The sequence below is a fragment of the Amblyomma americanum genome, chromosome 2, assembly GCF_052857255.1.
Source record: "Amblyomma americanum isolate KBUSLIRL-KWMA chromosome 2, ASM5285725v1, whole genome shotgun sequence".
Classification (NCBI taxonomy): Eukaryota; Metazoa; Arthropoda; class Arachnida; order Ixodida; family Ixodidae; genus Amblyomma; species Amblyomma americanum.
This window is the reverse complement of record NC_135498.1, coordinates 167377201-167385201: the sequence shown is the minus strand read 5'-3', so window position 1 is coordinate 167385201 and position 8001 is coordinate 167377201. Positions and strand designations below refer to the sequence as shown.

Below are 8001 nucleotides of genomic sequence, written 5' to 3'. Positions count from 1 at the left end.
TGCTACCCTCTCGGTAATACTGTAGAACTCCTCTACGTTGCCAGCTATATCCTTATTAATAAGGAATCCCACACCAAGTTCTCGTCTATCCTCTAACCCGCGATAGCACAGTATGTGTCCGTCCTTTAGTACTGTATACGCCTCACCTGTCCTCCTAACTTCGCTAAGCCCTATCACATCCCATTTAATTCCCGCTAGTTCCTCAAACAGCACTGCTAGGCTAGCCTCACTAGCTAAAGTTCTAGCGTTAAACGTTGCCAGGTTCAGATTCCAATGGCGGCCTGTCCGGAAAGGTGCGTTGTAGCGACCACAGAATGGTAAGGTCTAGAATTAGCTTAGACTTGAAGAGGGATCGGAAGAAGCTAGTGAAGAAGAAGACCATTAACGAGTTAGCCGTAAGGGGGAAAGCACAGGAGTTTAGGATAGCGCTGCAAAACAGATATTCGGCTTTAACTGAGGAAGATGATCTTGATGTTCATTCAATGCACGATAATCTGACATCAATAATTATGGAGTGCGCAGTAGAAGTAGGCGGTAGGACAGTTCGAAAGGATACCGGGAAGCTATCTCAGGTGACGAAAGATCTGATTAAGAAGCGCCAAAACATGAGGGCATCTAACCCTACCGATAGAATAGAACTAACGGAGCTATCAAAGTTAATAAATAAGCGCAAGGTAGCAGACATAAGGAAGTTTAATATGGAGAAAATCGAGCATGCTATAAAGAACGGAGGTAGCCTAAAAACAGTGATGAGGAAACTAGGCATAGGTAAAAACCAGATGTATGCATTAAGAGACAAGCAGGGCAATGTCATTAGCAATATGGATAAGATAGTTAACGTAGCCGAAGAGTTCTACACAGACCTGCACAGTAGCCAATGTAATCAGAGCGTTAATGAGAAAGACAGCAGTGCACAGCAATGTGTCATCCCGCCAGTAACGAAAGATGAAGTAAAGAAAGCCTTAGAAGCAATGAAAAGGGGAAAAGCAGCTGGGGAGGATCAGGTAACAGCAGATCTGTTGAAGGATGGAGGGGACGTCGTGCTAGAAAAACTAGCCACCCTGTATACGCAATGCCTTATGACCTCGACTGTACCAGAAGCTTGGAAGAATGCAAACATTATCTTAATTCATAAGAAGGGAGACGCCAAGGACTTGAAAAATTACAGGCCGATCAGCTTACTATCTGTTGCCTACAAAGTATTTACTAAGGTAATCGCTAATAGAGTGAGGGCCACGTTAGACTTTAATCAACCAAATGATCAGGCAGGCTTTCGTAAAGGATATTCCACAATAGATCATATTCACACTATCAATCAGGTGATAGAGAAATGCGCAGAATATAATCAACCTCTATATATAGCTTTCATTGATTACGAGAAAGCATTCGACTATGTGGAAACCTCAGCAGTCATACAGGCATTGCGTAATCAGGGGGTAGAAGAGTCTTATGTCAAAATACTGGAAGATATATATAGCAACTGCACAGCTACTATAGTCCTCCATAAAGTCAGCAATAAAATTCCAATAAGGAAGGGCATCAGGCAAGGAGACACGATCTCGCCAATGCTGTTCACCGCATGTTTACAGGAGGTATTTCGAGGCCTGAATTGGGAACAGTTGGGAATAAGAATAAATGGAGAATACCTAAATAATCTGCGATTTGCTGATGACATTGCCTTGCTGAGTCACTCAGGAGGTGAACTGCAAATCATGATCAATGAGTTAGACAGGCAGAGCAGATTGATGGGTCTAAAAATTAACATGCAGAAAACCAAGGTAATGTTCAACAGCCTAGCAAGGGAACAACAGTTCACAATCGGCAGCGAGAGCCTAGAAATTGTGACGGAATACGTCTACTTAGGGCAGGTAGTGACAGCTGATCCGGATCATGAGAGGGAGATAACTAGAAGGATAAGAATGGGGTGGAGCGCATATGGCAAATTCTCGCAGATCATGAGTGGCAGTTTACCAATATCCCTCAAGAGAAAAGTCTACAACAGCTGTATCTTGCCGGTACTCACCTACGGGGCAGAAACGTGGAGGCTAACGAAAAGAGTTCAGCTTAAGTTAAGGACAACGCAGCGAGCCATGGAAAGAAAAATGATAGGTGTAACGTTAAGAGATCGGAAGCGGGCAGAGTGGGTGAGGGAACAAACACGGGTTAATGACATCCTAGTCGAAATCAAGAGAAAGAAATGGGCTTGGGCAGGGCATGTAATGCGAAGGCAAGATAACCGCTGGTCCTTAAGGGTAACGGAGTGGATTCCAAGAGAAAGTAAGCGGAGCAGGAGGCAGCAGAAGGTTAGGTGGGCGGATGAGATTAAGAAGTTTGCAGGCAAAGGGTGGATGCAGCTGGCAAAGGATAGGGTTAATTGGCGAGACATGGGAGAGGCCTTTGCCCTGCAGTGGGTGTAGTAAGGCTGATGATGATGATGAGCGTGAAAGAATTTGAATGCATTGGCCATGTCCAAAAACGGGTTGGCTACCAGCTAAGAAAGCTGAAGACAGTGCGTGGATTAAGTGGCAAAGGAAAATTGACTGATGGGCTCATTGATTGCCTTCAAAATTACTATGGCATTGAATCAGAGCCAGCGTCGGAAATCTTGCAGGAATGAAACAGGCAACGCTAGCTAGTTTGTTCCACTGCAGTTCCACGGACGACTATCCAAGACATGGGGCGTGCCGTGTAGGAGCAAGCTGTTGTGTGCTTTCGACTGAGCTAAAGCTGCTGGCCAATGTAACTACAAGCACAAGGGAGGACTTTCAAATGACTTTCTGAACAAAGTAAAGGTTGCGTACAAAGACCTTTGTTCAGACGAGCTCCTCAAGAAATGTTTGCATAGCCAGATAGAATGCCAATGAATGTTTCAATGGCATGCCCTGAGGAGCAAAGGGTGCCTAAAAATGTTTTTGTTAGCCTGCCAACACTGAAGTTTGGCTTGTATTATGCTGTGTGCCATTTTAACAATGGCAACAGAGGGACGCTGGATGTCTTGAAACACATTGGGATCGAGCCTGAACGCCACACAATGAAAGCTTGCTTGACAGGTGAACAACAACGCATCAAGAAATCCTACCGTCAGTCCACCGATGCCGCAAGAAAAACAAGGGAAAAAAAAGCGAGCAGACGCACGAGCGAAAGGAAGTAAAGACAAAACTAAGGACCTGAGCTACAAATGCGGTGGATTTTAACCCTCCTGGATATTGCTGTATGTGTGGCTATATCAAATCTTTTTGTCGTTTCTCTCGAAACTTACTTTTCTGCCGTTTCATCTTGCGCGAACATTCGTAACTTTTTTCCTCGAAAAGATTTTTAACGAAATTTTGAACACTTATTCTTGGTATATCAGGCTGTGCAACCAACTACAGAAAATAAAACTGTGATAAGATTTGTTATTGCTGGAATTGTTTTAAAAACATTCCTCACTGAAAACCATTGTTTCTGGTAATATTGTAAATAAAAAAACTAGAATTGACGATATAATGGTTTAGCTCATTGCACAGCTGATGGCTTTATGTACATAACTGCAAGAGGAATTTTCCTTGTGGTGGGGTATATATGAGTTATGACTGCTGGCGTGGGATGCATTATTAGTACATTTTTCGACAATCAAAATTTTTTTTTTAAATTGTGTACTTCAACACTCTGATTAGAAAACAAAAAGGCAATCTTTAATATAGATACGCAGTGAGTGAAGACTGGATGAGGGCTCATGTAATATTGCACGCTTGGGCTGTGCTATCACTTTTTACATCCAAGCTATGCACCAACATGTCCTACTTGTACAGAAAATTCCAGTATGCAAAACGAGTAAACGATATGCGAGCAGCAGGTGCAATACCAGAGCCATTGAAGCGTGCAAGCATTTGTTTAAGCGGATGATCGGTAAAACCATAGTACAAACATTACAGATCACTAAGCGGCCACATATTAACGTCTGTGACAACCTAAACGCTACATCTTGAAAAATTAGCTTCGCAATGCCGCTGGCACCCAGCCAACGAAGCTGCAGCAGCACTAGAAAAGGTTGCAGTAGCGCCACCTCGCGCTGTCTATGTGAACCGGCATGCCTCCATGTTGCCGTTCGTGCCACTAGAAGATATTTCTAGTTCACTATATCGCCAACGTTGTCGCGGGCAGTTATTGCTTGTCTGTACGCTTGTCTCATACGCTCGCCATTTGCCGTTTCGTCCCTAGGGTTTCTCTGACCGCGTTGATAGAGTGGCGCTTCGTCTTCACGAAGTTACATCCATTCGCCGTTTTTGTGAATAAGTCTGGCGGTACAACCACTCTGAACGAAAAGTGCCTTGTCTTAGCGTCTGTTTGACGAGCAGTGTGGTGCACACTCGGGTTGTGGACAACATGGCCCTGCCGGTGCTGCCGGGTCCATCAAAGAAGCGAGTCACCGACCAGCGGGATGTGGCCCATTAGGAGAGAGCAGAGGAGAGGGCTCACGAAGAGCAGTAACAGGGTCGCAGCACGGCTGCTTGCGGGGGACCCGTCGAGGTCTCTCTCGGAGCTCAGCCATCGGCAAACCAAACGAACATTGGAGTTCTGAGAGAGCGTGGCGTTTTCAAGGACGGTGGCGCATATGCGCTGGTTGCCAAAACTCGAGCGTGCAGGCCCGGCCAACTCGGCGATGGCTGTCGCAGAAGGCATAAGTCTTGTGCGCTTTCTTCTGCCCTCCCGAGAGCGTGGCTCTCCGGCGCGCTCCGGGGGTGCTTTGCCGGTTACGGCGTCCCCTCTTCCCCGTCATCCCCACGTGGAAAAACAAAGATTAAGCGTCCCGATGATGGGAGGGAAATTGTGCGCTGGCCGCCAGCCCCGTACAGGTTGCGGCGAGCTGAGGAGAACAGAGTGGAGGGAAGACAGGCAACGAAAGAGGTTGGGTGGTGTGTCCGCGGCGTTGAGGGCCGAATTTCCGCGCCGAGGCACGCGTTCCATCGCACCAGGCCCGCCGCCTTCGAGCCGTCGCCGCATCGACAGCCACCCGAACCGAAGTTGTCACCTTGGCCTCCGTATGTGAACCGTCCGCCGGACTTCTCCTTTTCTTTTCTATGTAATGTTGTATTTTCGACATCTAATGCATTGTATGCCTCTGTTGTCCGTGTCCTAACTGGACGAATTAACTTTTGTAATGTGTGCCTCCTGCTTGTCGCATTCCGTGTTTTGTATTGTTCTTCCTGTCACTCCCCGTATTCGTTTTTACCTTTTTGTGCTGTTCCCTGCCGCCAAGTAAAGTGTTTGTTTTAGAAACCTCTCAACCCATTGAGTTCCTTCTCGATCCCCGACGCATCGACACACGTGCACCACGCACGGGCTGACCAACCTTTACAAATAAATGTTGTCCAACACGCACCTTTAGGCCACAGGGAAGTGTAAAGCGGCCCCTGTGTCTCGACGGCTTGCGCTAGGCAGCCGGTCGACGAGCGGTAGTTGTGACAATAATTGGCGTCCGCGACAGGACTGGTCAGCCGCGTGTCAGGGCTGAGGCTCCGAAGGGACTCAACGAGAGGGTCAAAAGAGGTGCGTGCTAGTGGTTTTATTCCCACTGTTTGCTGAGCACGATGGCGGAGGCCGAGTTTGACAAACTGGTAGAGCAGGGAAGAAGCTTCGGCTTGGAAGGTAAAGAACTATTCTCGTGGATTGAACAGGAGCGGGCTAAGCACCGAGAAGAGAGAAATGAAGAAAGCACTTGGCGCAAGGAAGAATCCGAACGCGAAAGTCGTATGAGGGATGAGGAGTTAGAGAGGCAAACAGAAGAATCCAAAATAACAATGGCTTTGCTTGAAAGGGAAAAGGAGGTGTTGCTGTTGAGGCGGGAACCCGCAGGTACCTCTGAAATGGACTCCAGGTCCGGGTCGGAAGAGAGGGGAGCGGTCCAAGGAAACAAAGTGAGCCCGCACAAAGTCATGCCTGTTTTCAGTGAACAGCGCGATGACCTCGATGCTTATTTGAGGCGTTTTGAGCGCGTGGCACAGAGCCAAGGCTGGCCACGGGGCCAATGGTCCACTTTTTTGAGTCTGTGTTTGAGTGGCGAGGCGCTGAGCGTTTTTAGTCGAATGTCCGCGCCTGATTGTACAAGCTACGACAAGTTAAAGCAAGCTCTAATGCTGTGATTTCGGTTGACGGAGGAAGGATTCAGAGAGAAGTTTAAGGAGGCATCGCCCATGAATGGGGAAACGTGCTCCCAGTTTGTGACTCGACTCAGTAACTTCGAGCGGTAGTTGTGACAATAATTGGGCACAGACCAGCGGGACGTGGCCCATTAGGAGAGAGCAGAGGAGAGGGCTCACATAGAGCAGTGACAGGGTCGCAGCACGGCTGCTTGCGGGGGACCCGTCGAGGTCTCTCTCGGAGCTCGGCCATCGGCAAACCAAACGAACATTGGAGTTCTGAAGAAGCATGGCGTTTTCAAGGACGGTGGCACATATGCGCTGGTTGCCGAAACTCGAGCGTGCAGGCCCGGCCGACTCGGCGACGGCTGTCACAGAAGGCATAAGTCTTGTGCGCTTTCTTCTGCCCTCCCAAGGGCGTGGCTCTCCGGCGCGCTCCGGGGGTGCTTTGCCGGTTACGGCGTCCCCTCTTCCCCGTCGTCCCCACGTGGAAAAACAAAGATTAAGCGTCCCGATGATGGGAGGGAAACTGTGCGCTGGCTGGCCGCCGGCCCTGTGCGGGTTGCGGCGAGCTGAGGAGAACAGAGTGGAGGGAAGACAGGCAACGAAAGAGGTTGGGTGGTGTGTCCGCGGCGTTGAGGGCCGAATTTCCGCGCCGAGGCACGCGTTCCATCGCACCAGGCCCGCCGCCTTCGAGCCATTGCCGCATCGACAGCCACCCGAACTGGAGTCGTCACCTTGGCCCCCGTATGTGAACTGTCCGCCGGACTTCTCCTTTTCTTTTCTATGTAATGTTGTATTTTCGACATCTAATACATTGTATGCCTCTGTTCGTGTCCTAACTGGACGAATTAAGTTTTGTAATGAGTGCCTCCTGCTTGTCGCGTTCCGTGTTTTGTATTGTTCTTCCTGTCACTCCCCGTGTTCGTTTTTACCTTTTTGTGTTGTTCCCTGCCGCCAAGTAAAGGGTTTGATTTAGAACCTCTCAACCCATTGAGTTCCTTCTCGATCCCCGACGCATCGACACACGTGCACCACGCACGGGCTGACCAACCTTTACAAATAAATGTTGTCCAACACCCGCCTTTAGGCCACAGGCAAGCGTAAAGCGGCCCCTGTGCCTCGACGGCTTGCGCTAGGCAGCCGGTCGACGAGCGGTAGTTGTGACAAAGTGTGGGAAGTATTCCACTATGACCCTTGAGAAAAAGGCGGCCATCATTAAGCTAGTGGTGCGTGGGTGAACACAAGCTGACGTGGCCAAGGAGTTCACTGTGCCTAAGCAAATGATTCAAACTATGTCTTCACAAGGAGAGATTTTTTCCGCCTTCGAGGCGTCCCACAGCACCAGCCAGAAAAACAATAGGAAAGGCGACCACCCAGAATTGAAAAAGGCCTTGCTACTCTGGCTTAAAGCTGCTTTAGCGAAGAATCTTCCACTGTCGGGCAATATGTTGCAGGAAAAGGCAGAGACCCTGAACATTGAAAAATTCAAGTTCACGGACGGATGGCTCCGTGGGTTCAAGAAGAGACAAGGTGTATCTTTTAAGAAGATGTGTGGGGAGAACAGAGCCGCCAACCCAGTCTGCTACTGTCAAAATAAGTTGAAGCCTTTGTTGAGCCAGTACAGCCCCCAGGACACCTTCAATTGTGATTAGACAGGCCTCCTTTTCAAGATGCTACCTGACCACACCCTCTCTTTTCCAGACGACTCCTATTTAGGGGGCCGCCATAGTAAGAAAAGAATCACAGCAATGGTAGGTGCAAATGCCACTGGCGCAGAGAAGCTGCCACTCCTTGCAATAGGAAAGTCCAAAAATCCTAGATGTTTTAACCCTTTATTGACGACTGTTGCCCACAGGCAACACACCAGAAAATATTCTTT

The 8001-nt window shown here is 48.6% G+C and overlaps 1 long non-coding RNA gene and 1 pseudogene across 4 annotated transcripts in view; one reads left to right on the top strand and one right to left on the bottom strand.

Annotated features, from left to right (window-relative positions):
* Positions 1-8001, bottom strand: part of LOC144121966 (uncharacterized) — a 117520-nt gene that overhangs the window by 94184 nt on the left and 15335 nt on the right. The window lies entirely within an intron of this gene.
* Positions 1979-3194, top strand: LOC144119176 (uncharacterized; annotated as a pseudogene).